Below are 8,747 nucleotides of genomic sequence, written 5' to 3'. Positions count from 1 at the left end.
CGACCTTTTCAGGCAGATATATTAATTATCTTTCGAGTCATCCACACAATTACAAAATTAATACGATTATTAATTTGGTTGACCACGCAATTTTACTGTCCAACGAACAATTTCACAATGACAATATAGAATTAGTTAAAAAAATCCTAGTCAACAATTGTTTCCCTTCTAATTTAATTAACCGAATTATTAAAAAACGACTAAGATACTTATACTTACATAAAAACAATGACGAACCAAAATAAGACAAACAAAATAGATTCGACATCACTTCGTGTATCACTTTACCTTATATAAAGCACTTCAGTGAAAATATAAAATATTCCCTTCTTAAAGTAGGCTTAAATGTAGTATATTCGATCCCGAAGAAATTAAACTCTATTATTAAACGCGGTAAAGATAAGATCCCAAAATTAAAGAAAACTGAAGTCGTATACAAGATCAATTGTAAAGAGTGTGAATTTTCATATATTGGACAAACTAAGAGACATCTCAATACCCGCTTAAAAGAACATAAAAATAATATAAAATTGCATGAGAGCAATTATTCAGTAGTGAGTAAACATAGAGTTGAATTTAATTTACGATTTCGATTGGGATAACCCGATTATTTTGCATAATGAAAAACACACCAGAAAAAGAGAAATAGCTGAGATGTTTTATATAAAAAAGTTTAATAATACCCTTAACCTACATAGAGACACAGAGAATTTAAACATTATATACGATAAGGTTATTAAAGTCGTTTAATGTTTGTTGCTTTAGGACTTAAATATTCACAGTTACGGATTAGTCATGTCATAAGACACACGTATTATATTTATTATTAACCATCCTTACATCGCATATACCATTTATATAATGGCATTTCATTTGACACCGTAATTAATACATCTGACTGTAAGTTCGTCTATACTTTTGTATCCAATCATAACCATGCCATAATATTGTATGTTTAAAATATTGTAATAACTGTTTCAGTTCACATTTGATAATGACCTAAACCTAAGGTCGAACCGTTATGAAATTTATCCAATAAATGAATTCAAATTAGTCCAGTTTTTGGTCGTCAATACAAACCCCCTTCTATAAAAATTTTAAAATTATGTTTGAGTGTGCTTTTTTTCTAAATATCGTACTCGATCGCTTGCATGTTGTAACCATTTTTGAATAGTATCTTGTACATCAAAGATTGTACAATTACGCCCAGAATTGATCATAGTCTCTGAAATTAAAAGTTATATAGTTAGGAAATAAGTATACTGCAATATAAAAATATTCATACTACTTCATGATTGGCAATTTTTATAAGAACTATCAGGGAATTTGTTATTTATGAACGAAGGATGTTACATTTATATATTGTTGAATATGGGCTTGTGTAATAGTTTTAATTTTAAACTAAATACTTTTGAACAAAGTCAAAATTTATAAAAATGAAAAAAGTTACAATAAAAACAAAATTATAAAATAAATTTTTTGATGTAAAAACTGTAATGATAATGTTTAAAAATAGTAATTACTGTTACCATTTCCATATTAGTAAAACAACTGTGGTTATTATTTTACAACATAAATTATTACATCACTAATTTTTTGTTATTAATACTAATTTTATTTTTATTACTTTTATTACTAAAATAAAATGATAATAATAATAATAATAATAATAGTGATTCGAAGGAATATAAAATGTAATGTGATATTATGAAGATAAAAATCATGTACCTATTATTATGTCTATGAACTTCATATCTTTTACTTTGATAGTTTTTTTCTGTCCTGTCCATGATAATTTGCATGACAATTCATCAGTTAATATTAATGTCAAAGCTTGTCGAACATGTTTTTTAACATCTTTACCGCCAATATTTTTAATTATTTTTTTCTGAAAAATAATATAATATGTTAGTATTGTTATATAATCAAAAACAGTTAAAATTACAGACCTTAAATTAAATTAATATTGTTAGTTAAATTGTAATAAAAAAGTTTTTATGTTTATAAGATTAAAATGAAAAATAACACAAATTAGATATTTCTTATGCGGATAAATAAATAGATAATTAGATAGATAGATAGACAGATAATAACGTAATTAGAAATTATTCATAATTATGAGCATTTTTATTATGTTTTTATATTATAAAATAAAAATCTCTCTCTCAAGCTTTTAAAAAATTTAGAAAGTGTAATACATAAAATACTTACATATTGTGCACGAGCTATTGCATCTTCCCTTAATAATTTATTAAAATTTTCTAATTCTTGAACTGTAACGATCGGAAACTGTGGCAATATATTTTCATTATTTCGCTGGGGTTCATTACCATAAAAATCTACTAAATGCATGTCAAGTGTGTTTATCTTGTGCAAAATAACTTGAAGATTATGACGGCATGCTTCTACAAATAGAAACGTAGTGTTAGTCAATTGACTTGCATAAATTATATTTCAATCAAATTCATACAACTCAATTAAATTCAAACAATTTTTCCTTCTCTCGAAAAGTTAACAAAAAATTGAAAAAAAATGTATTTAATCAGTATAGCAAACTTATTTGCTTGTATACTTACTACAACAATGTGTATGATGTTGATGCGTAAAGGATTCATTTGTGTCATCATTAATAATTGTATTAGTAGGTATTTGCTTATAGGAATCAGAATCTTGAAAATTAGTTTCTTCCTGTTCTTTTTTTGCAGATGTTGCAATTCGTATTGGTATATCTATTTTTAAAAAAGTAAGATTCATTAACTTAAGATGGATAATATATAATTTCGCTTATACATATATAAAATCACATTTATAATTTAAAATTCGATTAATTCTTTCATAAAATAATAGTTTAATGAAAAGTTTAGTTTATTGTTAATTAAAATAAAAATTAAATTTAAATAAAAAGAACTAATGTTTGAGTTTTTTTTCGAGTTAACTTAAAACAACAGCATAATAAGTAAAAAATTTCTGTGTTTGATTATTTTTACAATTTTTTAATTAGATCTTAATCAACATTTTTCAAATAATATTGAAATAATCATGCTTTTATAAGGCATACTTAAAAAATAAATTAAAAATTAATATTTTTAATTAAAACTTTTTTATGTAGTACATGTTGTTCATGAACAACAAAACTTACTTGTATTAATTACACTGCGAATTTTTGGCTTATTGTCATGTAAAATTGACAGATCTTGGTTATGATATTGTGAACGATGTGAATCTAAAGAAAAAAATTGGATATTTTAAACAAATATTAGTACATAATAATATAGAGCATGCAAATTTATATATATCAATGTTTTTTTTCGAAATTTACCAGCATTTTTCAATTGCAATTTTTTTTCATGTTTACATGTTCTTGGGGTTTTAAATTGTTATCAATATGCTCACGAACGGGTTTAACAGTTGCTTCTATTTCTAGATTTTCTTTTATCGGTTCTACAGAAGAGTCTGCCAAATAATCTTCATAATCCAAGGACTGATCATCGTTTTCAAATGATTCATTGGAAAAATCATTATTGTTGCTATCATTATTTTGTTTATTATCTTTCTGAGCATTTTCAATTTTATCATAACTAGAAGATTTTGTTAAATTTAAATAATTAGAACAAAAATGTTATAAGACACATCAATAAAAACTTTACAATTTAGGGAATACATAAAGAAATGATCAATTTCGATATAAAAAATTAATACCAAAAGATAAAGATAAATTAATACAATAAGACAATTCTTTTGTATTTTCCGTATAATATTAATTAATCTATATAGTGTCTCAATTAAAAATAACTTAGAAGAAACTAAATCAAAACGAAACCATTATCTTAAAAACTTATTAATTTTATATATAAATTAAAACTTTTCTTTTTTATATAAATAAGAATTATCTTTTTATATGAACTTTTAAGTTATAACAAAGAGTTACATTAAATATAAAGAATTATTTTGTACCTCTTTTTTTTTGTTCCTGTTGAAGCTTCTATTTTTTTGTCATCATTAATATGCGATTTATAGTTTTTTGGAGGATCCGCTATTACAGGCGCAGCATTCTTTTTAACACTGTTTTTGACTGTTATATAAACATTATGAACTATTAGTAATGTGTTGTTAGAGAAGATATAAATTAATACTTACGTATCGATTCGTCATCATTATCATCCTCGTCAGAAGATGAATGTAAATATGCCGGTTTTTTTTAATAGTACGTTTCTTCGGAAGTTTTTGAGAGTTACTAATAATGTCTACCAGTGCCTCTTCATCGTTAGTAGAAATATCTACCGCTGAAATTTCTACAGTTCTGGCTTCATCATAAGTACCTTGAATAAAATAATTTTAATAATAATCAGAGTAAAAAATATTTAAGATAACAAATATAACCAGTTATTTATTATTAGTTGAATTTACCAAACGGTCCTAATAGTCTATTGTACTTTACTGTGCTCCAATTTTCTTTTGGTTCTGATGCTTTTTTACATTCAATGGTAACATTATTATTTTTTGGTGGCCATTTTAATTTGTTGATCTTTATATTTAACCAACATGCTGGTACAGTAGCACACCAGTCGTTTGAAAAAGCCACAAAATACATATCTGAATATAAAATAATTGTTTAATTAGATTATATAATGTCATATACAAACACTACTTTTTTATTACAATTTTCAATACGAAAAAATGTGCTTACTTATAAACTGATGTCATTTACTTATATGAAGCATAGGGAAAAAATAATTAGTATCTCTAAAAAATATTCTAACAGCTTTGTTAGTAATTTCAGTGGCTTTAAATTCTTTTAATTTTGACCATTTATTACCACAACAGATTTTCAGGTCAAATGAATTACAAGGATAATTAGAGGCTGTGGATCTTCCAAAGTAATCCCTAGGATTACAGGATGATTATTTTTTTTACCAATATAACAAACACTACAAATGGATCCATCACTTAAGTAACAACAACAATCTGATTTTCGTTTACATGATAATGTAAAATTTTTAAATTTTATTCCATCATGGGACGCAGAAATACCCATAGGTAGTTGTTCTTTATTTGGATTCAATAGTAACGGAAATAAATCATTTGAATTAATTTCTACTTTTGTGACATTAAAATTTGCCATTTCATCTAATCGTTTACACAATTGTGATAATGGTTTATCACCTTTCCGCAATAAATGTTTAATGTTCTTTAAATAATTTTCAAAAGGAAAACAACTGAATGTGTCTAATGGTCCAAACTTCATTGCATCACTTGGAAGATGAATGGCATTATGAATATTATAGGATACATTATACGATCCGTAAAGTACTTTAAAAACTTGAACAAAATGTAGCAATAAGGTATACGCATATTCATTGTTATATTTATAATCAATTGGATCGCATAAGATACGTATTGCACAATGCAAAGAATTATAATGTTTTATATTTGCTTCCGGTAAATATCGTTGTAAAACAACCGGACCTACATATAATAAAAGCGTACGATGTTCAGTAGCTTTCCACCTGCAAAAATCATCCAAGCCTCTTACTTTTCTTGCAAATTCTAGTGGAATCCATTTTGCTACAGATATCAAATCTTCTGATAGTTTATTTTTAATTGCAGTCGAAAATTTAACAGTCTTACAACCATCAATGCAAAGTGCTAATATTTTTTTAGCGATTCCTAGCCATACGAGGTGCATATAATCCAATGGGAATTGAGACACCATTGATAAAGATATAACTTCAAATGGTGTTTTGTCTTGACGTTTATGATATTCAGCATTGGTTCGATTTTTAAAGCTTTCGTCTGTTCTTAACTGTGCATCTTCTTTCAGAAAAACCATTCTATTATTATCATAATCACCTTCTACTTCGCATTTGGTACATGCAAAAAATCCATTATGCCCAACAGTGCAAGTAACAAAAGCTCTCGCAGGTGCATCACATAATACAGCTCTAATAGATACCATGTATTTTCTTTGTTGATATATAAAACCATTCTGTTTTAAATGTAAATATTCGGCACAAAATTCATTAAGTATTTCTTCGGGTTGTGAAAGTTTACAGTAGCCATGAAATATTCCAATTATAAATGGTTGTAGACCATTTGAATGAGCAATCTGTCCTAAAAGCGTCCATAATACACTTTGAGAACTTTTTGAGATTGGTAGACCATCCACATGAAGATTTAATTGTAAATTTTGTTCAATATCAGTATTAGATAGAAGTCGAAGCTGTTGTTTTAATACATGTTCAAGACCATAGTGAAAATATTCTCCTGACTGAGTTTTTGTCAATTCAATTATTCTTGGTGTACCAAGAAGTGTACGTGCATCTAATGGAAATCCATCTACACCTGCTTCTTTGAATAAATGTAATAAAGCATTAACTGAATTATGTGGCAAATTATATGTGATTGCCCATATGGGAATTTTTTCACGTAAAATATTCATTGCATGCGACATTTTGTTACATTTTTTACAATCATCATAAACGTTATTATTGACAAATTGTCTATGATTATTAGAATTATATTGTTCTAAATCATTCTGTAATGATTCACTTTGTATAGTAGACTCCTTATCATTATATGAAATTTCTTCATAATCTTCATTTATATCTACATCTACAACTTGATTTACAACTTGATCTACAACTTGATCTACAATTTCTTTCCGATTCATAATTGTAGATAAATTTACATCGTTTTTTAACGAAGTTGATATTTTTGGATCTCCGCAGTCATTATTCAAAATTAAAAAATTCTTTAGACGGCGATTTTGTTGACTTCGTGAAAGGTCTCGAAATTTTTTTAATTTTGGCATTTTTTACATCTAAAAATTTTATTCTTACATTTAGCCTAATAAATAAAAAAATTAATTTAATTAATCTAAGTCCTATTAATAAAAATTAAAATCAGCTTCTAATGTTCTTAAAACAACATTCTGAAAAACATAATCAATATTTTTTAAAATGGTAATAATAGAAAATTATTTCATAAAGTTACTTTGTTACTCTTTATATTTTTGTTATTAAAAGCTTGCTCATTAAATAAAATCTTTAACGAATAGATATACTGTTTTTTCAAAAAAAGTTTTGAAAGTTGTCATACTTTTAAATTTAATTTTTAAGAAAAAATTTTTGGAATTGTTATTTGATTTTTTAAATATAATGTTAAGTAAAGTTTTTTCTCTTAAAATTTACAAAAATAAAGGGATTTTCAATTAGAATTAGCGACATACACAAATTACTATAAATTTCAACGTTTCAATAAGAATATTCAACTTTTCTGTATATATTTTTTATATATAAGAATAATCTTTAATTATTACTTTATTTTTTACTATTAAAAATGACTATAAAAAGATTATAATAAAATAAAAATATATAAATGCGACCGTGAAAAATATAATAGAACTAAGAGAATGATTTTCCAATAAACATAACATAACAGTAGTCTGTTAATTCTTGCTCAACAATGTAACGCAATATAATAAGATGCCTTGTATAGTTATTGAGTGGGAAATTATATAACATTGATGTTATATTACTGTTACTTTTTGTGTTGCTTTATTACTGCATTTCAGTAATTCTACTTAAAAAATTTACTGCATAATATTAATCTATAGAAAAAATAAATACAATTATCAAATTCTCACCTATGTATATGTGTATTGTCAGGAGATGTGGTAACGTCTCAAAAGTTTTATCAAGATAAGTTTCCTCTTCAAGTTTATAATAAAAGAATATATATTATTGTTCCCACATACAGTTGAGATTTCCAGTAAAACAGTCTCTTCTTGATAATATCCAGTCCTTGATAATATGTCCTATATATATGTGTAAAAACATTATATATATTTTATTATGGATATTTTGTATGTCATTCAAATTTATTTGTCGATACTATAAAAAAATAATAATTATAATAAATATATATTTAAAAGATTATAAAGGTTATGTTAGTTGTGGATTTGGTTATGTTAAACATTTATATTCATTACTTTAATTACAGCCTGTATTTTTTGTATTTATCTTTTGTAGCATTTATTGCTTAATTAATATTTATATCATAAACCTTACCTAAATCATACATCAATCTACACGATGTATTCTTCTAGAAGCACAAAGAAACCACGCCGAAGCACACTGAAGCACATTGTAACACACTATATATGTATCTTAATATAATGCGTAAACTCGCGAACAAATCTAAAAGACATCAGATACAAGAACACGTTCTGTTGTCTTAATTAAGAAATCTATTTGATTAACTGAAAAAAGATTTCTTACTGATCTCGTAAAATTAATTTCTTACACAAGATATCTTAAAGAAATCTTATAATAGACTTCTTAAAATTGAAATCTATTAGATATCATATGAAGAGCTCGGAAAGCAATCTTTAATAAGATTTCTAATTGAGGTCTTTCTGACATTCGTGCTATCTGGTACACTCCATCTGCACGGTAACGCGATTGCTCGCGGAAGCAAAGCTCTCTTTCTGCTCTCTTTCTCTTTTATTCATTCCCCACTACAATGTTAACTTGTTTCCGAGATGCTCGAAATATTTAAATACTTTTCGGTGCGTAAATAACTCATACGTACATACACTATATATATATAATATTTTTGTATGTACAAGCATACACATACATATATATATATATATTTATTTGTTCATTAACAAAATAAATATTTTTACAATATATATTACATTTAATAAATATTAACAGTTATATTGTTCTGTAATAAATGCAACT

General features: G+C 25.6%; 1 long non-coding RNA gene across 1 annotated transcript; it reads right to left on the bottom strand.

Moving 5' to 3' along the window:
- Window positions 1–1,113: 1,113 nt before the first annotated feature.
- On the bottom strand, window positions 1,114–2,378 carry LOC145944193 (uncharacterized). The gene is made up of 3 exons (XR_014426634.1): window positions 2,212–2,378; window positions 1,729–1,888; window positions 1,114–1,225 (listed from the first exon to the last, which is right to left on the bottom strand). It is a non-coding gene; the product is annotated as an uncharacterized LOC145944193 (long non-coding RNA).
- Window positions 2,379–8,747: the final 6,369 nt, after the last annotated feature.

Source organism: Prenolepis imparis, unplaced genomic scaffold (assembly GCF_030444845.1).
Source record: "Prenolepis imparis isolate NDT839.2.m4 unplaced genomic scaffold, iyPreImpa1.0 SCAF_12, whole genome shotgun sequence".
Lineage (NCBI taxonomy): Eukaryota > Metazoa > Arthropoda > Insecta > Hymenoptera > Formicidae > Prenolepis > Prenolepis imparis.
The sequence above is the reverse complement of the archived record's forward strand: the minus strand, read 5'-3'. Positions and strand labels throughout refer to the sequence as shown.